The sequence below is a fragment of the Emys orbicularis genome, chromosome 3 (genome assembly GCF_028017835.1).
Source record: "Emys orbicularis isolate rEmyOrb1 chromosome 3, rEmyOrb1.hap1, whole genome shotgun sequence".
NCBI classification, from domain to species: Eukaryota; Metazoa; Chordata; order Testudines; family Emydidae; genus Emys; species Emys orbicularis.
Genome location: NC_088685.1, coordinates 102402838 through 102428943, shown reverse-complemented (window position 1 = coordinate 102428943; position 26106 = coordinate 102402838). Strand labels below are relative to the sequence as shown.

General features: G+C 41.0%; 1 protein-coding gene across 1 annotated transcript in view; it reads left to right on the top strand.

The window, feature by feature from the left end:
* The first annotated feature begins 2230 nt into the window (after positions 1-2230).
* Positions 2231-26106, top strand: part of EPB41L2 (erythrocyte membrane protein band 4.1 like 2) — a 166234-nt gene continuing 142358 nt past the window's right edge. Inside the window, exon 1 of the mRNA XM_065400935.1 lies at positions 2231-2310. The gene's annotated coding sequence lies outside the window, so the exon portion shown is untranslated. The remainder of the gene's footprint in view (positions 2311-26106) is intronic.

The window sequence follows — 26106 nt, the reverse complement described above, 5'->3', positions numbered from 1 at the left end:
ATCCAGAGCACGGCTGTGCTGGCTCCCTTGTATGGTGCAAAGGTGGAGCCAGGGTCCACTAATTTCCTGTCTACTGCAGGTGCGGGGGATATATAGAACCCCCATGGAGGTGGCTTTTTCTTCCACACTGTTAACTATGGTAACAGGTAGAACTGGTGCAAAGGGAGGTGAGGGGCACCTTAAGTCCCTGCACAGGCACCCAGGAAGAGCCAGTCTGGCATTAAGTTTGCATACAAGTAGTTCCATTGCCACTGCTTCAACTCATTTTACTTGGGGGGGGGGGGGTGGGAAGAGAGAGAGAGAAAACTGACCTGATTTTCACAATTTCTCTTAAATGCAATATATCAGTATAGGAGATCCAGTTCATAATGGACAGCTGAAAGGCTTTGTGTGTGTAATAAAGAATTCCGACATTAAACTATTGCCTTAAAGATAAATAAATGGTATCAAAATATAGTCATAATGTGTATAATATATAATTTATGCAGAAAATATCACAATTGGCAACTCGCATAGAAAATATGAGGCTCGAAAGATCTTTAGTGTGGAGGATACCATTTGGAAACGAAAATCAGGAGATGAGACAAGGAAGTACAGTTTTACATTATTTCCCTAAAATGTATCTATGTATTATGCAGCACACGATCACTTCAATTCAAAGGTACAATAGACATAGCTTTATTCTGCCAGTGTTTACTCTTGTAAGTGTGTGATATTATGGACAGATAAAGGATTTTTCTTGTGGATGGTTTGGGAGTATGAGAAAGATGAGTGAGAAAGGTCAACTTGTTTCCTGAGTTACTCAATGTCAGTGAAACTCAGACCTCTGTGATTCAGGAGCCAAATTAGCAAACAACATTACCCAAAAGAGCCACAGTAGTGTGAATTCATTGTTTCATTTGCTATACTACTATATATTCATATTTAAACAGAATGACGGGGGAAATATTTATATTCTCACAGCAAAATGAGTGACCAAGTATTATTTTATCAACTACATGTATTTAATAACATAGTAAAAGCATCCTGATTGGTTAATAACTTTGGTTAATAATTAAATCAGTGTTTTGATATCATGTGCTGCAAAGAGCTGCAGGAGACATTGAAAAGCCACTTGCAGCTTGTGAGCCTGTCTGAGTATCACTAATTTACATCTTGATTGAGCAAAGTACTTCAGCACATGATTATAGTTATGCATGTGCTTAGGTGCTTTGCTTGATTGTGGCTTAGTTTACTAGGGTCTTCGAAAACATGTCATATTTAAGTACAGATGTAATTGATATGCACTTGACTCCACCTTTTGTCTTGGATTTGTGAACGGATAAAAAAGCTGAAATGAAGAAAGACACGAAGAATAAGTCAGTGTGCAGTCTAGTAACCTGCTGACTTCAAAGTCAACTTACTCAGACTGAAAGTCACGGCAGATGAGTGCTCCATGACGTAGGTGCATCTTCTTAATTGGCTACAGCTAGCCAGGAACTCGTTGCTATAGAAACATATCAATAGTGCACCAGGACAGCACTTGGGAGTTATATGGATTTATCTGAATAATTTTGCTAATTTATGGTGGATTATTTGTAATAGCATGAATATATTTAATGCTTTTCGTTTCTGGAAGTTGTAGGCTTTTAAGAGCAATGGGGATTAAGCTTGAACTGAGATTTATGGTGGACTTAAATTTCTCACCGATTATGTTATACATCCTGAAAAGTACAACACGTGCTGCTAGACTACAATCAAACTTGGCAAGGGGGGGAGAGGGTGGGGGAAAATGAATAACATTAATCTGCTTGGCTTTTGGCTTTCTTCAGAGTTATTTCAGCACATGAGTAACTGAATTAAGAAATCCGTGTATCTCTTTCCATTTGGTCTCCAAGGTGCCCCTCTTTATTAAAAATCTCATTGCAGACATCTTCTGTTTGCCGAGAAGTTGCACTGTAAATTGTTTCAGATTTTCAAATTAAGCTATAGTTTAATGAGAAAATGTAGGCATCACTATCGAGAGTCCTTTGCTGAGGGGCAAAGGGGAAACGACCAAAGGACTGTCTTCTTGCAGGTTGTAGCTTAACCCTTCTTTCTCCTCCCCCCCCGCCCTCTCTACTCTCCTCCCCCCCCGCCCTCTCTACTCTCCTCCCCCCCCCCCCCAACCCAACCCCAAAACAAAACCTGTAGCTTCTGTTAGAATGATACTGGAACATGTCTTGCAGCTGTGATTCCTGCCCTGCCCCAGAGTAACATGTTGTGAGCAGCAAACAGGAGTTTTGCAAGGGAATTATCCAGGTGAAAGAGGAGACACTACATGATCCTGGGGTGAGTTTGTGTGCATGTTTGCCTGTTAACAGGGGCGGCTCTGTTTTTTGCCACCCCAATCACGTGGATTCGGTGGCGTTTCTGCGAGTAATCTGCTGGTCCCACGGCTTCGGCATACCCACCGCCGAAACCGCGGGACCGGCGGACCTCCTGCAGGCACGCCACCAAAGGCTGCCTGACTGCCGCCCCAACAGCGACCGGCAGGCTGCCCCCCATGGCTTGCCGCCCCAGGCACGCGCTTTGTGCGCTGGTGCCTGGAACTGCCCCTGCCTGTTAGGTTTTTTTTGTGTGCGCTTGCTTTCATGCTGTGTTTCTGCTTATAGTGTGGTCTGTTTTGGAGGCTGTGTTCTGAACCAAGCTGTCAGCTAGGCTAGGCTGAGAGCTTACTGACTAGGCACTAGCCTGCTATACCTTGATCCATAACCCCTTTAACATCCCTTGACCAGGGGGCAGGCTAACTCAGGGAGAAGTGGAGTTGAAAAAGCCAGCTCCAAAGTGACCAGAGAAGCTAGCAAACAGGGCAGTTTTTTGTGTAGGAGTTTAGAGAGTGTGTGAGCAGCATTCCTTTCAGGTCCAGCTCTCAAGTAGAGAGAGCCCTGTGACAGAGTGATAGAGCATAAGACAGTGAGATACCAAGGTAGGGGGAGTTTGGCTGCAGTGAGAGTCCAGTGGCGGGGGAGGAGGCCAAGGGACGTACCTAACTACTAGAAGGGCACCAGAAAAGTCCTCTAGAAAAGAACCATAGAGAGAAGAGGGACAGAGGGAGAATGAATACACAGAACAAACATCCTCTCAACATAAATCAATAGCGCCCCCCCCCCCAAAAGCAAAATAAAACACACAAGGCAAAAACCGAACAACAAAGCAAGTAAGAGTAAAAATAATGCAAGCAGAAATCCAGCAGCAGAGTGGGGGGTTATCCGGTTTATTGCACTGAATTCAGCATGTACGATTTCATGGCATATGTGTGCATGCAGAGTATGCAGCTCATGACCTTCAGAGACACAGTATGGGCTCTTAAAGCCAGAATGGTTGAACTGGAGGAGCTAAGAAAGACAGAGGTACATAGAGGAGACTCTCAGGGACACAATAGAGATGTCCCACTCCCTGTCTGACAGCCTCTGTGCTGTTAATGAAGTTGAAAGTCTTGGAGAAGAACAACAAGCTGGAGGTAAAGGAAACAATCCCATTTTGGGGACCATTCTTCCTCTCTCACTGAGATTACCCCTCCTGGGGATGGGTATACTAGTTACTAGGAATAGCAAGGTAATTGGGGGATTTGATTATTAGAACTATACATAGTAAGGTTTAGGATGACCAGGAGAACTGCAAGATAAATTGCTTGCTGGGTGCAAAGTTTGTGGACCTCTCAAGGCACCTAGATAGACTTACTTGCAGTGCTGGGGAGGAGCTGGTGGTCATGGTACATGTAGGTACTAGTGGCATAGGGAAAGGTAGGATGGGGCCCTGGAGGCCCAAATTAGGCTGCTAGGTAAGAGATTAAAGTCCAGGACCTCCATGGCAGCATACAACGATATGCTTCCAGTTCCACGTGCAGGGCCAGAAAGGATATGTCTGCGCTGCAATTAAAAACTTGAGGCTGGCCTGTGTCAGCTGACTTGAGCTCATGGGGCTTGGGATAAGTGGCTGTTTAATTGCAGAGTAGATGCTCAGCCTGAGCCTGAATGTCTACACTGCAGTTAAACAGCCCCTTGATCTGAGCCCCACAAGCCTGAGTCAGCTGGCATGGACTATCTGAGTTTTTTAATTACAGTGTAGACATACCCAACGACAGGCAGAACTGCAGGAACTTTGTGTGGATGACATGATGGTTTAGGGAGGAGGGATTTAGGTTTATTAGGAACTGGGGAATCTTTTGGGAGAGGAGAAGCCTATACAGAAGGGATGGGCTCCACCTAAACCAAACCAGAGCCAGACTGTTGGCATGTAAAATTCAAAAGGTTGTAGAGGATTTTTTTTTTTTAATGAAGGGCTGGGGGAAAGCCAACAGGTGCAAAAGAGCAGAGTTTGGGTGGAGACTTTCCTTAGGGATGAATTTATTAAAGGACAACTCTAGCCTAGTAAAGAGAATAGGGAAAAGTTGGTCAAGTACAGGTAGGCACTAGTCAGGAACAGTCAAATATAAGAGTCCCATTTAATTATAACACACGAAGACAAGCAAGTGAATGTTGACAAAATGTACAAGTGCTTATATACAAATGCTAAAGTCTAAATACTAAACTGAGTGAGCTAGAGTGCCTGGCATTAAAAGGGGATATTGATATAATAGGCATTGTGGAAACTGGGTGGAATGAGGGTAATACAAGGGTACGCTGGTGGGAGCATGGCACTTTGTGAAAGCATAGAGTCAAATATGGTAAAATCTTAAATGACTCAAACTCTACCATAGAATCTATATAGATATATTCCATGCTTGAACAATAAGAGTACAGCAGTAGGAATACACTACCAAATGTCTGACCAGGATGGCGATGGTGACTGCAATGCTCAGGGAGATGAGAGAGGCTACAAAGACAGAAAATGCAATAATAATGAGGGATTTCAACTCTCCTATTGACTGGCTGTTTGTCACTGTGGGAAGGGATGCAGAGATATTTCTTGACACATTGAATGATAGTTTCTTGAAGCAGCTAGTCCTGGAACCCACAAGGGAAGAAGCAATTCTTGAGTTAGTCCTAAGTGGAGCACTGGATCTGATCCAGGAGGTGAATATAGCTAAACTGCTTAATAGTGACCATATTGTAGTTACATTTAACATTCTTGGGGGGGGGGGGGAGAATGCCAGAGAACCCCATCACAATAGCATTTAACTTCAAAAAGGAGATCTAAAAAATGAGGAAGCTAGTTAAATGGAAATTTAAAAAAGCAGTCACAAGGGTAAAAACTGCAAACTGCATGGAAACTATTGAAAAATAGCATAATAGAGGCTCAACTAAACATAACCCCAAACTTAAAACAAAAACAAAAACAAAAAACTGTAAGAGGACCAAAACAATAATGCCACCCTGGTTAAACAGAGTATCAGATATGGTTTGAGGCAAAAAGGCATCCTTTAAAAACTGGAAGTAAAACACTGATGAGAAAAATAGAAAGGAGCATAAACTCTGGCAAGTCAAGTGTAAAAGTATAATAAGACAGGCCACGAAAGAATTTGAAGAGCAACTACCTAACTGGGGGGGGGAGAAACCTAAGTACATCATAAGCAGGAAGCTTGTCAAACAGTCAGTGGGGCCACTGGACGATCGAAGTGCTTAAGGAGCACGCAAGGAAGACAAGACGATTGTGGAGAAGCTAAATGAATTATTTGCATCGGTCTTCACTGCAGTGGCTGTGGGGAGATCCCACACCCTAGCCATTTTGTTTAGGTGAAAAATGTGAGAACTGTCCCAAACTCAGGTGTCAGTAGAGGTGGTTTTGGAACAAATTGATAAATTAAACCGTAATAAGTCACCAGGACCAGATGTATTCACCCAGGAGTTCTGAAGGAACTCAAATAAGGGTTTGCAGAACTACTAACGGTGGTTTGTAACCTATCGCTTAAATTGGCCTCTGTACCAGATGACTGGAAAGTCGTTAATATAACACCAATTGTTTTTTTTGTTTGTTTGTTTTTTTAATGAAGGCTCCAGAGGTGATCCTGACAATTATAGGCTGGTAAGCCTAACTTCAGTACCAAGCAAATTGGTTGAAACTATAGTAAAGAATAGAATTAGCAGACCCACAGATAGATGAACAGGATATGTTGGGGAGGAGCCAACATGGCTTTTGTAAAGGGAAATGACACTTCACCAATCTATTAGAATGCTTTGAGGGTGTTAAGAAGCATACTGTGTACTTGGACTTTCACAAGGCTTTTGACGAGGCAACATCCCCCAGGGTACAATCTGGACTGTTGAACTGTTGTCCCTTTTCAGAGTAGCAGCCGTGTTAGTTTGTATCCGCAAAAAGAACAGGAGTACTTGTGGCACCTTAGGGTACGTCTATACTTACCCGCTGGTTCGGCAGCAAGCAATCGATCCCGGAAGTGCTTGCCGTCGACGCCGGTAATCCTGCTCCGCGAGAGAAGGCGGAGTCGACGGGGGAGCCTGCCTGCCACGTGTGGACCTGCGGTAAGTACCTTTAAGTTCGAACTAAGATACTTCGACTTCAGCTACGTTATTCACGTAGCTGAAGTTGCGTATCTTAGTTCGAACTGGGGGCTTAGTGTGGACCAGCCCTTAGAGACTAACAAATTTATTAGAGCATAAGCTTTCGTGGGCTACAGCTCACTTCTTCGGATGCATATAGAATGGAACATATATTGAGGATATAGATATATATATATAGATGATATATACACACATACAGAGAGCATGTCCCTTTAACACTCCAGCCCAGGGGTGCCTTTTACACTACTTTTGGTAGTGACAAGCAGCCTCTCCAGACTCTGCTCACATACAGCAATTAGCAGAGGTCCCCAAAGTGTGGGGCATGCCCCCTAAGGGGGCACAGTGGGTCTGGGCCATCCCCCACAGGGGGAGGAACAGGGAGGGAGTGCTACCCAGCCCCTCCCTGCCCTGAGCTCTGCTCCGTCTCTGCGGCCCTGGTTCTGCACCTGGCCCCCATCCCCAGCTTTGGCACAGCTCCACACCAGGCTAGGGGCCCGGCTGCAGCTCCACTGCTGCCTGGGGGCAGGGTGGGGCCAGGAGTGGAGCTGCACCCAGCCGCGGGCTTGGTTGTCAGCCCCCACTGCTGCCCGGTTGCAACTCTGCTCCTGCCCCCAGCCTTGGCCCCTGGCCACGATTCGGTTCCCGGCCCCAGACCCATCCCTGTGGCCCCAGCCTTGGCCCCCTTACCCTTGTCTGTGTCCCTCCAGCCCAGTCATGCCCAGCTCTGGGGTTGGGTGTGGACAGTAGGTAAGGAGGGGTGTGACCCTCAAAAGTTTGAGAGTCGCTGATGTAATGTCTCTCCTTGCAAAGTTACACAAATGCTCTTCCAGCCACTCATGAACAGGGAAACACCCACAAATTCCCCAGCCTCCCGCCTTGCACCCCAAGAATGTGTGTCTTATACTGCTCAGTAGACCCTTGTGCAGTATAAGATCTTTTTAGTCCTACAGTCCAGCAAAGGGTAATGTTTATATGCACCAGTCTTGTTTTAAGTGGAGTCCCAAAGCACTTCAATCCAAATACACCCTAGATTAAGTAAAAATAAAATAAGTTTAACTAGAGAGAGAGAGATTTTTAAGTCATAAGTGGTAAAGGCATACAACTTAGAATTGGTTACACAAGAAATAAAAGGATAAAACTGCAAATTAATTCCTAAACTTTATGAAGATGCATAAAATTTGAAAACAAAAACGTTTCTCTCACTGAAAAACGTTCACATCCATACCAGGACTAGTTTCCCCCAGTCTGATGCTCCTATTTTCTTTCAAGTGATCTCGCTGCTTTGAGTAGAGATGTGGGAGGAGAGGAGGCCAGAGGCCTTTTTTCCTCCCTTCTTATATTTTGACTTTTTGTACTGGAAAAGTCTCTGCTAGGTCAATGAGTCAGCAGTTCCATTGCCTATGTGCTCTGCCAGCTGTCCTCCAGGTGAATTGTAAATTTCTTGTTTACAACTCCCCTGCTGGTGAATTTCCAATTAAACAGGTAATGGCCTCTTAGCAGCTAGCTGGCATGTCAGTGTGGTTTTTTTTGTCTCTGAAAAACTAGTTTGAGCTAGCTTTTCTAACTTTGTAGCATGTTACAGTAAAATCATTGTTATACAGTAGTCTCATAACTTTACATACAAAGTTGCCACACACATTTTACCAGGAGAATAATGTTCAGTAGGTTGAGTTTTCAAATGATACCTTAGAAGGCATACTTTGTACACAGTGGTGAACATAGGGTACGGGATTGGGGTATAGAGTGTCACAGAGGTCCCTCCAGCAAAGGCTCTTATCACATGACTGCTTACTGTGCTTAAGAGGGAGATCCTCTCATGGATAGGGTGACCAGACGTCCCAATTTTATCGGGACTGTCCCGATATTTGCTTCTTTGTCCTGTGTCCCGACCAATGTTTGGTCGGGACACTGGACAAACAAGAAATTTTGCCCTCCCGGAGTGACTCTCGCCCCCCCCCACCCCTGCCCTGGCTCCGCCTCCTCCTTCCCCCATTGGCTCCCTCCCCAAATCCCCGCCCTGGCCCCACCTGTTCCCCAACCACGCAGCATTCCTCCTCCCTCTCAAGCTTGCAGCTGCAGGTCCTTCCCGGCGGGACGTGCCCCCCGGCCCGCCCCGCCCCGGGCACATGCGGCGCGCGTCCAGCGGCTCCTTCCCGGCGGAAGGGAGACTAGGAGCAGGGGACGCGCGCTGCATGTGGCCGGGGTGGCGGGAGGCGCATCCCGCCGGGAAGGAGCTGCAGCCGCAAGCGGGAGGGAGAGGCGCGGGGCTCCCCGGCAGCAGCGGGGATTCGGCCCGTGCCGCCCACCTGGCCCCTGCCCGGCCCCACCGCGCGCCGCATATGCCCGTGGCGGGCCGGAGGCTCCGCAGGGAGGGCAGTGTGCATGGCCGGGGCCCCTTTGAAACGCCCTTTTTTTTTTTCCCCCCCCCCCGTCTCCCCCCCGATATTTTATAGCGCTGATCTGGTCACCCTACTCATGGATCAGTAATTGGTTAAAAGATAGGAAACAAAGGGTAGGAATAAATGGTCAGTTTCGACAATAGAGGTAAGTAATGGAGTCTTCCAAGGGTGTGTACTGAGATCAGAGCTGTTCAATATATTCGTAAGTGATCTAGTTAAAGGGGATAAATAGTGAGGTGGCAAACTTTGCGGACAATACAAAATTACTCAAGATAGTTAAGTCCAAAGCTTACTGTGAAGAGTTACAAAGGGATCTCTCAAAACAGGGTGAAGCCAACAAAATGGCAGATGAAATTCAATGTTTACAAGTGCAAAGCAATGCAAATTGGAAAATTATCCCAACTATAAATTCAAAATGGTGAGGTCTAAATTACCTGTTACCACTCAAGAAAAAGATCTTGGAGTCATGGCTAGTTCTCTGAAAACATCCTTTCAATCTGTAGAAGCTGTAGTTTTTTTTGTTAAGCTAAGAAGGTTAGGAACTATTAGGAAAGGGATAAATAAATGTCATAATGCCACTGTATAAATCTATGCCCACACCTTGAATACAGTGTCCAGTTCTGTCACCCCATCTGAAAAAAAAGGTCTATATTGGGAAAAGGTGCAGCGAAGGGCAACAAAAATTATTAAGGGTCTGGAATAGCTTCCATATGAGGAGAGATTAAAACGGTTCATTGTAGAAAAGAGACCACTAAAGGGAAATATGATAGAGGTGTATAAAATCATGAATGGTAAGGAGAAAGTGAAAAGGGAAGTGTATTTACCCCTTCACATAACAAAAAATAAAAACAAAAAAGAATCTAGGAGTCTCCTGATGAAATTAATGGGCAGCAGGTTTAAAACAAATAAAAGGAAGTACTTTACACAATGCAGTCAACCTGTGAAAACTTGTCTGGGAATGCTGTGAAGATCAAAGGTATAATTGGGTTCAAAAAAAGAATTAGAATTAGGTAAGTTCATGGAGGGGTAGGTTCATCTGTGAGTAGTAGACAAGATGATCAGGGATGCAACCCCATGCTCTGGGTGTCCCTCAACCTCTGACTTCCTGAAGCTGGGACTGGATGACAGGATCACTTGAAATTGCCCTGTTCTTTTCATTCCCTCTGAAGCACAAAAGATAGGATACTGGCTAGATGGACCATTGGTCTGACCCAGTATGGCTGTTCTTATGAGCACTGTTGGTAGTCTCGAATATCCACTCAAGTAGGATTCAGTTCTGCAGAACTTGTTTAAAGAAGTGTTTATACACTGTTTTCTTGTTTTCAGTACATTAGTTAACATGACTCTTAGCACCATTATTAGACACAAGCTCCAAGAATTCATATTTAAGCTGTTCAGATCTTCCTAGCAAAATGTGATGTGGCACAAGTTTAGAGTGAATTGATGTGAAAATACTTAAAGCAGCATGTGTACTTCTTTGAAGTTAAGGGTCTCTTAGATTGTTATAGTAAAATGTCCTTATTTCCCCAAGGATGTAATTTGGTGGTAGTAAACTTTTGTTGAATTGAATTCAGCTACGGTGCAAGTAAGTACTGCTCCATTGAATTTATCTTGCACTATGTGTGAATATCACCCACAGTGTCTTGCTAAACAAGTTTTTAATAAAACGATTAGATCAAATAATGATGAATGGTTGCCAATTTTGATTTGAATTTCAAATATTTGTCCACTTAAGTCTATTCTAATGCTTTAAAATGTACTGCACATATGGAACAGAGGCAGAAAATGTGACTCAATAAGACTGTAAATCCTCCATTTAATTTGAAATACAGACTTACTATAATGACTTTCCATCTACATTTTTGACACCCATGTCGCTTTGAAATGAGTGAGGTTTCTTTGATAAATATGTATTTATACAGTAATATCCTCCCAGTCATGTCTTGGCAAGCCATCACATTAATTTTCTCCAAGTCCCTCCTAGAGAGTCATTTTTATCCTGATGTCCATAAGTGAATTATACATCTACATCCTCCCCCTTCTATCCCATTCTCTTCTCCCCCCCACCCCCCTAAAATAATTGTCTCTTGGTTTCTGCATGTGTTCTGTCATCAGTACCTTTGACAATATGATTCTCAGGCAGGGACTGTCTTCAAGACACAAACTAAAGAACCAAGCACTCTGTTGATTATCAGACATGGTTAGTTTGAATTCAATTGTCCAAGACTCTGCCTCCAATAGCAGATTTCTAAAGATTCCCTGTTGCATTACCAATTATGCAGCTCCACCAGTGGTAGACCCATTTCTAGCTTTTTAGGCATTTCATGTAACCCAACGTATGACAGATCTAGGTGTTCAAGTGGCTAAAATAGTGGCAGCCCTTTGTGTCTTGACGACTTTAGTGCTACAACCATAGCCACCACCAGTGGAGCTGCAGTGATGGAAAACCTTTAGAAAAATGCTGTTGTATGCAAAGACTTTGCTGTCAGCCCTGCAGAACAAACTGCAAGGTTCAGTAGAGTTCCATGGGAGCTGTGAAATTTTTGTTGACGTTTTGTTTGCGGGGTGCATCTCCTTTTGTGGCTTTTTGTAGCTGAGTTTTCACTTTTCAAGTAAGACTTTAAAAAAAAAAAAAAAATTCAACAGTTTGCTTCCTCAAAATAGTGGCTTGACAGTAAGTTTCTTGTGCTGCTTTGGTGCCTGACTCATGACTTTTGAAAACTTCAGTTTGGAAGTTGGACATGTGTAAGCGGGGGAATGGTCCCGCTATTGTGGGGAACTTTCCTGGCTTCTGCACTACCCCGGTGAAGTGGGCTAGCGAAAGGATCCGAGTCCTCGCTCCCACTTCCTTTACCCAGAGGCCTCCCTGCCCTTGAGGACTCCCCTTCCACTCTCCTGTCTGGCAGAGTCCTCGTAAACCCCGACAAGGCTGGGCCCAGGATTCCTGGGGGGCTTGACCCCCAATCCTGCTGTGGTCACCTAGGACAGGGGCTAGGGTGTCCCCACTCCGGGGTACTCTCTCTGCACTGGGCACCTCCCTGACCCACTGATCATTTTATACAATTTAAAGCAAATACAAGTTGTTTAATTAACAATTACTTTTAAAAAAGAATAAGGAAAAATGGGAAAGGTTAAAGGAAAACCCATCACCCTGCTCTGTGGCAGGGATCATCACAAGCAGTGTCTCTGGAACGTCAGGGCAGTTCACAGTCTGTTCCTTGTAGGTCCCGGGCCTCCTTCTCAGGCCCTGGCTGTGCTGCAGAGACGCTGCGGGTTGGACACTTGTTCTGGCGGTGGCCACACGCTCTCAGGCTCTAGGTGGCAGGACCCTTCTTCCCAGCGTTGCCCCCGCCCTGTCAGGGTTACGATCCCCCTCCAAGTCTGGCCTGCAAGGCCTCTTGGCTGAGGTATCTCCCTGTGCTGGGCCCACTGCCAGGGTCCCCCTCACTCTCCCCAGCTGCTCACCGCACCCGGCTCCGGACTGCTCCAGCTCCAGCTCCACTCTGCCTCAGCACGGCGGCTGCTGCTGCTCTGCCTTCAGCTCCCTGGGCTGCTTCTCTGGCCTCTCTGGCTCTGGTTGCTACAGCTCTGCCCCCAGGACAGGTCTGCTCTGCAGGCTGCTTCTGTGACTCTGCTCCCAGCTCTGACCTGCTTCCTGGCTGCTTGTCTGGCCCCTCTGGCTCTGGTTGCTGCAGCTCTCCTCCCAGGGCAGGTCTGCTCTCTCTGGGCTGTGCTCTGGCTTTGGGACTGCAGCTCTGCTCCCAGCAACTTAGCTCAGGCCCCTGCTCTCTCCTTAGCTCGGCCCCACTCTGTCTGACTCAAGCCATTCCAGCTCACACGGAGGACGGGACCCCCCTCGCCTCCTGATTCTCTGATTAGCCTGCCCGCCCTGTCAATCAGGGTGATCTGGAGCATTGGCCTCTCCCCATTGTTCCTGGGGACTGACAGTCTCAGGCTCCTGATTTGCCATCGACCCTTCCCCTTTTAGTGCTGGGAGCTAGCCAACCAAAACACCCCCACTGAATGTTAGTAAGGGGGCAACAGTCCCCTTACACATGCATTGGTCCCACAGAGACAATGAATATATGATTTCCAAAGAATGGTGATATTTCATGCACTCCCAAATACATAGTTAGAGCATGCAGTAAATATTAAAGTACGAGACAGTGTGGTAGAACTTAACTTACATGGAACAGGATCTTGCAGTTGGTATGCATTGTAGAGAGCAAGGAGGCAGAAAACAATTAGAGAATCAGTCCTTTTCTCTTTATTAAACATTTGTACCGCAATAGCAATTAGGTTGGGCCACATTATATTAGGCACTGTGCAAATATATAAAAAATGACCATCCCTGTCCCAAAGAATTTACAAGATAAACACAAGACTTAATGGTTGATGAGACAAAGGGGGTTGGGGCGATGACAAGGGAGACAGGATGAGAAAGAGGATGTGTGTACTATTTACTCTTTCAGGAGCAGTATATGCAATTTGCTGTCTGCCTAGCCATTCTAGTTTGCTCTTCTGGTTAATTGATATTTGTTGTGCTGTTGGAGGAAATGGCACAGTTTTGTTTCCTTGAATGTGGGATGAAACTGCCTTTTCAGCTCCTGCTGTTCTTCTGATATCTGAAGTATCTTAACTAGTGAAAAGGCAGCTGGAATTTATCTGGAGAATCGAGAAGTATATCACTATACAGCAGCTAGTAGTTTTTGTGTCACCACCGTGGATTTTGGATTGAGGTCATGGCACTGAATGAAGTCTTTTCAAAGTTTTAGAGTACAACTCTCCTTTAAAGGAACATCAGATTGCTTTAAAAATCAGAGTTCTGTCTGAAGAATGTTCGCTTGCTGCTGTCGCACAACACAGCTACGATTACTGAAATTTGAAAGATTTGAGGGAAAAATAATTTCTGTATTTCACTTTCTTTTGTGCATTTGACAGCATTTTCTTTGACAGTTCCCTGTGTAGAGTCAGCTTTCATTGGCAAGTGGGGTTCTTGGGCATGCGTGGATCTTTCACACAGCAAGAGGGAAGAAGAAAAACTTAATATTGAAAAACAATTAAAAAAAACTGCAGAAAAGTGATTATAAAACCACAAAAATGGGCAGGACAGACAGGAGCAGGTATGGAATGTGCAACTACTCAACTTGTTTTTTGTTTTTTGTTTTTTTTTTATGCCTAGATTTCAAATTGACCATGTCCATTTTACATTTTTGTATTAGAATACATGATTTTCTTTACTTTTATGGGCATGCATAGCCCCAGAGCTGTTTAAACATTGTTTTGTCCAGTAGACTTTTGCTTCTATTTTTTGCTTGTACATTATTCAGAGTAAGCAGTTATTATGCATTTTTCATAACGGTGTCTGATCACTGTTCATAAATTGCGAAAGTTCTAGAAATCAAGACAGGTGTTTACTGAGAATGTGTCAAAAATTAGCTCTGCAGTAGTATAGCACTCAGTCTAGATGTACTGATAAAATACATTTTGAAGGTTGGATCCCCTCACAAAAGGAACTTACAATATCCTGCTTGTTGGAATCTAGCATGGTGATCATACCAAAAGCAAAGGGAGAAGATTAGTCATTTCCCAATTCTCTTTGACCTTGAACCCTGCAATTGCCTTTATTTCCTTACTTTGTAGGCTCCAATACATGTCCTCTACTCATGAAATAGTAATTGACATCTATAACTTATTGATAATAGAGAGGCTTGGAAGAATTAGATTTTATTGGTAAATGTCAATAAACATTGATTTCAACAGACAGACAGACAAAAATATTTCCATCAATGGTAGTTGAAATTTACAGATAGGGAAAGTATGAGAGAAATTGCCTGAGAACTTACTAGAATTTGATTTGATAGATACTTGGTATATTTTGACATATTGACGACTTGCGTTTAACTGTTATAAAGGTTTAACTTTTTTAATCTCAGCCTGTCATTTTTCTGACCTTCCCCATCATGTCCCTCAAATGTGAAAATTAAATCAATAAAAATGTTTAAAATCCATAATTTTGCACAACTGAAAGTAACTGTGTGTACGTACACACACACACACACACACACACACACACACACACACACACACACACACACACACACACACTATAAAATAGAAAAAGTTCTTTAAAATAAACTGATATTATTTGTCAATTATAAAAAAATAATTCTGCCAAGCAAAACAAAAATGATGAAGTAATACTTGGTCGGGATATCAGGTGAACTTTATAGTACTTGTGTTTCTCAGTTTAAATTATAAATACATTATTCTTCAATCTGTGCTAGAAAAGGTGTGGTAGTAACCGTGCTCTTCACTTTTTTTTAGGGCAGTGGCATGTGAAAGAAGTAGAGAGTTAGCTTTAACTTTTTTTATAAAGATAGCTAAAGACTCAACAAGAATTAACTGAATTTGTAATAAACTGTCACTATATTGAAGCTTTGGAATGTGAAAGTCCAAAAAAACCCAACCCTTGCTTATTGCAAACTGTAGAAGTAATGAAGGAAATCTGCATAAAATCATACAAAACAAGCTGACATGTTAAATATATTACAGACCTGATCAGTGTTTTGTTTAAGTTTCTTTAATCAGAATCAGAAGTGAAATGTTTCCCTGTTCCAGTTGGATCGTATGTAAAACATTAGCAGTGTTGCATAAACAGAGCCAGTGGTGTTTTTTTTTTTTTTTTTTTTAAATTTTTATTTTATTTAAGTACATGGGAGGAGTTGTTCAAAGGACAGAATAGATGATTGCATTATAGCTTATTTTTGTTTGTTTGTGTCTGTGGCTGCTAGGAGGGCTTAATTTGAAGAGCCAAAAATCCACCCCAAAACAAACAAACAATCTTCTACAGGGGCAGATATCTTCTTTGAAAAGATTCTGTAAGGATTTTCCCACACAAATTGTTCATCTCTTGGTTTGTTGGACAGATAGGAAAACGGAGTTGTTGTTTGACCCATGTGCATATTCTGGCTGCTGGAATGAAACGAGTTGGAACTGCAGACTGGTTTTCCACTGAGCATGTCCTTCTCTAGCAATGTCAGGGCTTGGGTGGGGTCACTCTTGTTCATTAAGCTTTTCAAACAGACTGTTGGATTTTCATCAGCTGGACTAATTTATTTAATGACAGGGAACAACAGAACTGGCTTGATGTACAAAATAAAAATTACATGTGTGTATTTTGTAATATAGACTTTAAGTTCTGCACTTGAGATTTTGTACTAACATGTCAGGTATTTGTAGCTTGTAAACAAAACGCAAACTAGATTCCCATTGTCTCTGGCAAGGGAATTTGAATGGGTGGCATTGTTGTCAGGCTATTAAATTTCATCTCCGCTAGAAGGATATTCTTATCAGGAGCCAGGATTTGGAAGAGCATGGCACCTGGTAATGTGTAACACTTTAAAGGTACCCTTGTTTGTTTGTTTGTTTTTGTTTTTCAATCTGAACTTAGTTTCTTTTAAAATGCATGGGTTCTAATATTTTTTAATCATAGGGTTGCATTGAGACAAATCAGTTTCTTTTAGATGCATTTTAATTTTATTTCAAATTATAAAATATGTATTTTATAGTATACGGACATCAGCAAACAAAAACCATTTAAGAATATAAGTTTCAAGAAATTTCACTTATTTATTGAAATTCTTTTTCTGTACCTAATGTTTTTTGGTAATAGCTCTTTAAAGAATATATAGAGTATATCTGAGAAGAGAAAATTAACACTTCTGTGCATATTAATATAAAAGTATAACTAAGCTTTGTTAAGTAATATCTGGACAGCATTGGCTCTGAGTCAATTTCTAGACAAAAGATTCTGATTTGCAAAATGACCAACAACTGTGCAAGTAATGCTCAGGGGCATTTGGATAATACAGAATGGGTGTTCAAGTATCTAGTTTTTTAATGCGTCTTAAGTCATACTGACAATATTCATATTTGCAGATTGTTTTGACTTTAAAATGAGGTAACACTGCTTTCTGAAGTAGCTTTCTACAGTTGGTTTACAGATAACTTTCAGTGTATTAGCACTGTTGTGATAGCGTCCTGTTTTGATTGAAGCAATTTGTTTTCTATTAAAAAAAAAAAAATGGTGCATGCTACAGCATTTTTACTGCTGCCTGGGCTCTTAAGTGTTTGTCTCTACCTTGATCTTCAACATTGATATTTAAACGTGATTACTACAGCATTCTGTGCTATGGGAGCTGATGTTCAGTCCTCACCTTTTCTATAGGGACTTGCCAGATCAAATTAGTGATGACTCTCATGTGTTTTGGGAAGTGTAAATAGAGAGTGATGTAATGTGTATGCCAATTTTATAAACAAGCAGGGAATTCAGTTTTACAGAATTAATGTTTGTATACCTATTTGCACTAAAACAATATATTATTGGAAATGCAGGTGGATTATTGTGACTGGGGAAAAAAATATTGTGTGCCTCAGAACACTCAGATGCTTGATGGGCAGCAAGCAGGTAAATAGAATAACAAAAGATAACAAACATTGTAACTAGGGCTGTCGATTAATCACAGTTAACTCACGTGATTAATCACGATTCTTTTTTTTGTTAATCACACTTTTAAACAATTGAATAAAAAAGAATACCAATTGAAAAGTATTAAATATTTTTGGATGTTCTATATTTTCAAATATATTTATTTCAATTACAACGCAGAATACAAAGTGTACAGTGCTCACTTTATATTTTTATTACAAATATTTGCACTGTAAAAATGATAAAGAAATAGTATTTTTCAATTCATCTCATACAAGTACTGTAGTGCAGTCTCTTGATCATGAAATGCAAATTACAAATGTAGATTTTTTGTTTGTTACATAACTGCACTCAAACAAAATAATGTAAAATTTTAAAGCCTAGAAGTCCACTCAGTCTGACTTCTTGTTCAGCCAATTGCTAAGACAAACAAGTTTGTTTACATTTACGGGAGATAATGCTGCCCGCTTCTTATTTACAATGTCATCTGAAGGTGAGAACAGGCAAGGTACTTACGTGCCAGATGTGCTAAACATTCGTATGCCCCTTCATGCTTCAGCTACCATTCCAATGGACATGCTTCCATGCTGGGGCTGCATGTGTGTTTTTTTTTTTTTTTTTTTTAAATAAAGTTAATTAAATTTGTGACTGAACTCCTTGGGAGAAAATTGTATGTCTCCTGCTCTGTTTTACCCGCATTCTGCCATGTATTTCATATTATAGCAATCTCGGATGATGACCCAGCACATGTTCGTTTTAAGAACATTTTCACAGCAGAGTTGACAAAACGCAAAGAAGGTACCAATGTGAGATTTCTAAAGATAGCTACAGTACTTGACCCAAGGTTTAAGAATCTGAAGTGCCTTCCAAAATCTGAGAGGGATGAGGTGTGGAGCATGCTTTCAGAAGTCTTAAAAGAGCAACACTCCGATGCGGAAACTACAGAACTGAACCACCAAAAAACATAATCAACCTTCTCTGGTGGCATCTGACTCAGATGATGAAAATGAATATGCATTGGTTCACGCTGCTTTGGATCATTATTGAGCAGAACCATTGGCATGGACACACGTCCTCTGGAAGAGTAGTTGAAGCATGAAGGGATATATGAATCTTTAGCGCATCTGGCACCTAAATATCTTGCGACGCCGGCTACAACAGTGCCATGCAATCGCCTGTTGTCACTTTCAGGTGAAATTGTAAACAAGAAGCAGGCAGTATTATCTCCTGCAAATGTAAACAAACTTGTTTGAGCGATTGGCTGATTAAGATGTAGGACTGAGTGGGCTTATAGGCTCTAAAGTTTTACATTATTTTACTTTTGAGTGCAGTTCTTTTTTTGTACATAATTCTACATTTTGTAAGTTCAACTTTCATGATAGAGATTGCAATACGTTATTTCTATTGGGGAATTGAAAAATACTATATATATCTTTATTAAAAATATTTCCACAGTAAAAAAAGAAAGTGAGCACTGCACACTTTGTATTCTGTGTGGTAATTGAAATCGATATATTTGAAATATAGAAAACATCCAAAAATATTTAAATGGTATTCTCTTATTGTTTAACAGTGCAATTAATTACTTTAATCGCAATTTTTAAAATCACGATTAATGTTTTTAAATTGCTTGACAGCCCTAATTGTAACTAGTGACTTTCACCATCTGGGAAGGACTGATGCCTAGAAGTACCATTCCTCAAAAGCATTATGTCTGGGTAAATTTGCCAGCCTGCATACCATATTTGTTTTTGGAATAATGGTTCTGTTGGAAATACTATTTTTATAGAGACCGTACCTTCTGGCCTCACAGTACTTAATGTACACTTGGTTGACTGGATATTTTCAGGCATTATGGTAAAGTATTTCAGTCCATGTCTATTTATATAAAAATCTTTCAAAAAAATATTTGTCTTAAAACAAAATGGTGTGTAACAATATAAACAGGGAGATCTGTTTCAGGGTCTGACTTTGGCTGGGGAAATCATTGCTGTAATGAGTTTGGTCTGTGGAATTGCTAATTTGTAGCACTATTCTAGCACCATCTGCTGACCAACCTATGGTGTGGCAATGACATTTCGATCTGCTTACGTGTTTCGAAGTGTACTCAAAACTTAGCATCAAGAGGCAAGAACCAGAACCATAGGCTAGTCAGTTTATAAGTGTTTGGAAATAAGATTTTGACAGTATGGAAAATGAAAGGATCTGTGTACTATAATGTAATTTGAGTTGTCCAGTCGCCCAGGCTGTCACAGAAGACTCTGCTACAGATGTAGACCTTTAAAAGAAACCAAATTTTGTTGATTTGGTTCCATGTGGTATATCCCTGTATTTGTGCCCATCAATACTGTAGTTTCAAAGCTTGCAGAAAAGAGGATTTGACAGCATGAGATCAGTTCAGGCCCTAGATCTGGTAGGATTGTCATAGCATGGGAAGCTGATTGGCTCTGACAGGCTTTTGTCATATGACTGCTTTTCAAACAAACAAAAGTTGAGTCTGCAGTCTTCCTATTTAGTCTGTGCACCTTGACTGGGATTTAGTATGCTATTGTTGTAATAAGCACTGTTTGGCCTGCTTTTTCACAGCTTTAGTATATAAATATTTATATTTGGTTTATTGGGCACTTCAGCTGTAGCCCACGAAAGCTTATGCTACAATAAATTTGTTAGTCTCTAAGGTGCCACAAGTACTCCTGTTCTTTTTGCGGATGCAGACTAACACAGCTACTACTCTGAAACCTGTTTGAATAGTTGTTAATGTAAATAGAATAGATATATAATCTGAGAAGTACTTGATGTAGGTGTCTTAACTAAAATTTTTGTTTTTAAATTTCACTGAACTATCATGCTAAAGTTTTAAAATATAGTCTTTCTTGGTTTTGTCTGTTCATTTTTAAAGAGTCTATCAAATTGTTAAAATGAAGATTGGGACCAATGCAAGTTTAGTCAATTTCTTTTAAGTACAGGGAGCTAAATTTTTCAAAAATTAAATATCACGCCTAACTTGGATTTAATTTTGGAGCTATTACTGGGAAACAAACCAGTAGTGGGTAAACTGGTAGTGATACAATTAAGATAAATAAAGTGACTGCTGACTTTAATTGTACTGGATAAACTTAATTTGCAGGCTTTTTTTTTTTTTTTTCCTTGGCTTGTATCTCAAGGATCCTGAAATCGGAAACCACACCCATTGTGTTAGTAATTTGTTTCCCAGGGGCTTGAAAAGCCTCTCTAATTCCTACAGCAGATTTGTCATCTTTCACAACTGAAGAGCAAATTTGGATTTCCTGTCCACTTAGTTTGCTAACAATACATTCTGAATGCTATAAATTGATAGGCATCTTTAATATTTTTGAACCGGCTCTTTTTATATTTGGATTACTCTTTAGCATGCCTCTTCAGAAAATGATCTCTGCTACACAAAACCATATGGTAGAAGAACTTTTTTCCATTAGCGTTAGGTGGTAAAAGACAATTTTTTTAAAATGTAGAATTTGATTTAATAGCAAAAACTATAGACACAACAGTTTTCTAGATAATGGACTCATCCTGATTCTGATCTTCTTTATACTGGTGTAACAGTGACTCAAGTCAGTGGAGTTATGCTCGTGAGAAATCTGTATGAGAGAAGCATCAGGCCCTCCAAGTATTTCTTGGTGATTAAAGTAGATATTTTCACAAAGTGTGTGTATTCCTGATTGACTCTTCCAAGGAGGATTTTACTTTTGTGACTGTCAAAATATAAATGTTTTCAGTATGGATCTGTGGTGAAACCTACAACTGTTACTCCTGGTGGAATTCTGCGCCAAAAAAATAAAAATTCCACAACAAAAAATTAAAATACTTTAAAATCCTGCATATTTTTTGTCAAAATAATGCAATATAATCCTACCGTTTCAATTATTTTTGGTCATTTATTTCAAAATAGCTGTCACAAGTATGTCTGTAACAATACAGCCAACAGAAAAGATTCAGGAAATGTTTTTTGACAAATAGATTCCTTACTAGGCATATTAATACAGAACTCTGTGTAATAATTTATTTAAACTACAATACAGAACCGTGTTTCTCACACCCCTCAGAAGCAGTGCAAAGGCTTGAGGGAATCCGGGGTAATGGAGGAGCTGAGAGAGAGGGAATTAAATTGCTTGGAAGGAGCCTGGGTGTGAACTTGGAGGGTTGTTGGGTATAGGTGGGAAAAGTATGGAACAGGGGTTTTTTTGGGGGACGGGGGACGGGAAGGGATTGTTAAGGAGCTTCCCACATGCAGACCGTGGCTGACCCCAGCCTCTCCCATTCAGTCATGCACATCTGCCCCTGTCCCTATGTGTCTCTGTGCCCTCACCCAGCCACTCCCCTGTCCCCATATGTGTCTGCACCTCCCTCCCCCCTGTGTCTCCACTCCCATTCAGCGCCTTCCCCAGTCTGTCCTCCCCCACTATCCCTTATGAGGCCCTGTCTGACCCCCCTCCTGCCCACCCCCACAGCACCCCACACTGTCTGTCTCCCCATAGCTCCTGTCTCCTGACCTGGCCTGACAACCTCTGCAAAGAAGTCAGCTCTCTCTCTTCCCTTGCTGGCTGTGAGCTGCAGCTTTGTTCTTTCACCACAGCACCCTCTGGTGGGCAAAAGGCAGAACTGCAGCACCATTTCAGCAGCAGCTTTTTTTCTGTGCAAAAGATTAGAAATCTGTGGGGCTCATTAATTATGCACGCATGCAGTAGCACATAATTCCCCCCCAGGAGTAAATGTTATTGTTAACAGATCGTCTGCACTAATGAAGGGTAAAGTGCAAACAAGCCAGTTTTCTGCTTCTAAATAAATTGTTTTTAATTTGGTAATGATAAAGCATTTTCTATTATTTCTTCTATTTTTTCACTATAAAAAGATAAACTGAGGGTGCTTGCAAATGAGCACTTAAAACTCCAAGTGCATATGACAGTATTTCAATTACTGTGATTCTGGCCAGTGATCAAACATAAAAAAATGTATATTTAAAAGCAAAACTGTGTACAAAATCTCTTTCAAAGTAAGAATAATTATTTATTGATCATTCTGCAGTATTATCTCGTGCTGTTCACAATTTCTCATTTAAACCATTGAACCAGAATAGCATTTTGTGAACTAATGGGAGTTTCAATTAATCCTTCACCAGGAAACTGACATAATTTAAAACAAAACAAAAACAACCTAAAGTCACTTGCCCTCTTTTATTCTCTTGCCTAACAAATGCTTAGTCTTAGATGTGTTTCATGCCTGCTCTTCAATCTTCATGTACCTTGTGCCTCTGGAGACAAATTAGTGATTCTGCTATCCATTTGAAATTTCATGATCATACAGTAGACAAAAGAATTTTAATACATTGCACAGCTTGTTTAGAAATAAACCTTTGGTTGCTTTTGTTTGGCTTATTTGCTTTAGGAAAATAAAACTTGATTTTACCCAGTACAGAAGTCACTATTTTCCTGTTATCTTAATTCCTAATAGCTACTCCAGATTCTTGATCATTCTTAGTCATATGTTTTCAAATACATATTTCCAAGACCTGGCTATTATGTTTTATTACTGTTATTTGTATTACTGTAGTGCCTAGGAGTCACAGTCCTGGAATAGGACCCCATTGTGCTCAGTGATGTACAAAACAAAAAGACACATACCCTAAAAAGCTTACAATTTAAGTAAAAGTAGTAATTCTGTTTGATTTCTTGAACAATATATAGGAATATTTGTACCAATGAAACTTCAATTAAATTTGTCAGGACTTGTTTCTTTCAGGTTGTCATTAATGTAAGTAGGCTTCTCTTGTTGCAGAGATGAAGGCATGAGATCTGTACTATAAGGCAATTATCTATTCCTCATGTAAGGCAGTTTCCTGTTTTAAAAGTGTAGTGAACAAACAGATCTCAGGCTTGCTAGGCGATCCCTTGTCACACACTATTCTTGAGGGTTACCGTGGGCAGGCTAGTCCATGAGAATTGTTTTCTCTGCAATATACCAATACAATGGTGACCAGAATGAACAGCACTAAGGTAACCAGAATATTAGATTTTACTGTGTTCTGTACTTAAAGGTATTAATGCCAGAGGGTAATAGTTACTTGTGCTTCTGTGAACAGTTGAACCTGGTATGAAATTTACATATCATAAATGGTAGTGAGCAAGGGAATTTTTTTAAGTAGCTGAACTTGGATCTGGAATTAGCTGGTCATAAATACAAGTGATAGATAAGATATTTTGTAATTTATTTATCTCCAGTTAGAAAAATAATTTTCACTTTATCCAACTTTAGTCCTGTAGCTCTCAACTGAGTCAATCTCGCATCTTCTTTGTTTATAATTGCATGTCCTTCAATACCTTTCCATTGGGGCAATTACCATACGTTCCTTTTTCGGATACTAATTTTTCTATAATGTATTTAAAGATGATGTATTCTTTACAGTACTTTCTAATGTGGAATTCCTCTTGCTTTCCATTTGCACTCCATTAAGATGGCTGCTTAGCTTGTGAAGCTTAAATATGATGATACAGATCCTCAAGGGGAGCAAGCTCTTTATCCTATTTCTACCCCCCAGTGAATCAAGGAAAAGCAGTTCAGGCCCTATTTCAAATATGTAAATAAGTTCCTAAAAGAGGCTCGTCTACAGAGCACCCCATTTTACCATCCTCAGACAATTTTTACGTTCTGCAAATGGCTGGCAGCCTTTTTCTTTATCCATCTTCAGTCATTATCATTTGATCTTACATATGCTTCCAGGGTGTTTCTCCAGGATCATGGTTGCAATAATATTGGCTTTAGGGAAGAAGGAAAATCACTTCTCTTTCTAGACAATTTTTCTGATCAGGATTCTATGTAAAAAGAAAGCTGAAGCAAAAACACAGCGATACAGTTCCTGAAGCACTTTGGATTCAGTATAAACACAGACACATGATGCTAGGGAAGTCAATCATAGGCTTGGACTGAAGATGAATGCTGTCAGGTACAAGTTTTCCTCTCAGAAAAATGTTAACAGAAGAGGAAGATGGCCATAATGAAAAACACGTCACAGAAACAAACATCTACTTTTTATTGGAACCCATTGGGAATTCTGATCTCATACACAGGCATTTTTCAATGATTATCATTCATGTGATATCTCTCCAGTAATCCTGAGTATTCCCTCCACAGCTTACCCCTATATCATCCATTAGTAGAGCTCTAGCTCCAATTGTGTATTCTCTAATGCCTCAGTTGGTGAATGCAGAGAATCAGATTTTTATTGTGAAGGAATCTTCCCCTACTGAATTCAGGGAATGGCTATCAGAAAAAGCACAGTATCCACTAGCTGGAAACTGTGATTCATTGAGGTCTCTCACACAATGCTACTCCTTCCATAGCTAACGTACCTGTTCTGGTCACAACACCCAAGGTGTCTGATAGGGTTTTCATAGTAACAAGGAAGAACATGATCAAGCCCACCTCTACTCCTGTCCTGGCAGAGCAAAGTTCATATCTCTATGTGCGCTTCCCACCAAGAAGGAAAGGAACATGAAAACTTGCTTGTCAGAAATCAGATTAGCAGCGTGATTCCTGTACCAAAAATATCTCACACAACATAAGTTAACTTGGTGGGCTGTTGATCTACCTCTTTGCATCTGGAAACAATAATAAAATGTCCTGCGGTCTGTGTGTGTCAGGACCCAGATGTGAAGTGGTAATGACATCTTGCAAAGATGGAAAGGTCCCTTCTGTATGTCTTCCCACCTTTTCCACTGTACAGAGGATAGGAGTGAGAGCGTGATTAGTGCTTCTGTTCGTCTTTCTGTCTGAAGAAGCTATGATCCTCAGGCGTGATTAACCTATTGTTGGATCTTCAGATGCCTCTACCTCCCTGAGGAGGTCTCCTATTGCAAGACCATCCATCCATCTGGGGCCAACAAGTTACAATGAACGCTTGGATTATTACTCTCATGGACTCCAAAAGAGAAGTCAATGAATAGAACGTATTATACTGGCTGGTGGAAAGTCCATTGTTTAACGTGTTAAACCGGTAAAACACAGGTTTGAGTTTCCCCAGGAGGGCTTTATTGTGAGTGTATGAGTGCCCTAGCAAAAGGGCCAAGTCTCTGTGGTATTATAATCTTGACATGTACAAAGCTTCCTGCTCTTGAACAAATCCAACATTAAATGTTTCCTTAAAGAATCAACATTATTTCAACCCTGCAAGATCACAGATCACAACCTTGGAACCTCACTCTGCTCATTACAGCATATTCAAATTGATCCCCCGTAGAAGGCATTGTTATACTTCCTGTTCATTAGAGTAGGCCTCCCAATGGCTACTATCTCCAATCAAAATTAATTTATTTGAAGTTTAGAACTTTCTCTAATAAGGCCCATTAATGTACTTTTAATTCAGACAAGTACTGTCATAGCATTCATTCCTTTAAGTAAACTGAAGAAATATTCCTCCTTCACTTAAAAATCAATCTCAGAGCAGAGTAATCATCATGTGTCCTGTATTGAGGTTTGCTAGTCTGCCATTAGCTCAAGATCTACATATTGGTTATCCAAGTTTAGTCAATGCCATTTCCTTTCTTTTGGCAGAAGTCTTCTCCTTCAGACCTTAGAGCCTAAGTGAAGGAGGAGGAGATATTTATATATAATCTACCTCATTTTGGATGTCCCTATTTAAAGGATGATCATGCTTCCCACCCTAGAGTCATATTTCTATGAAAATCTCATTACAATGGATCTGTGG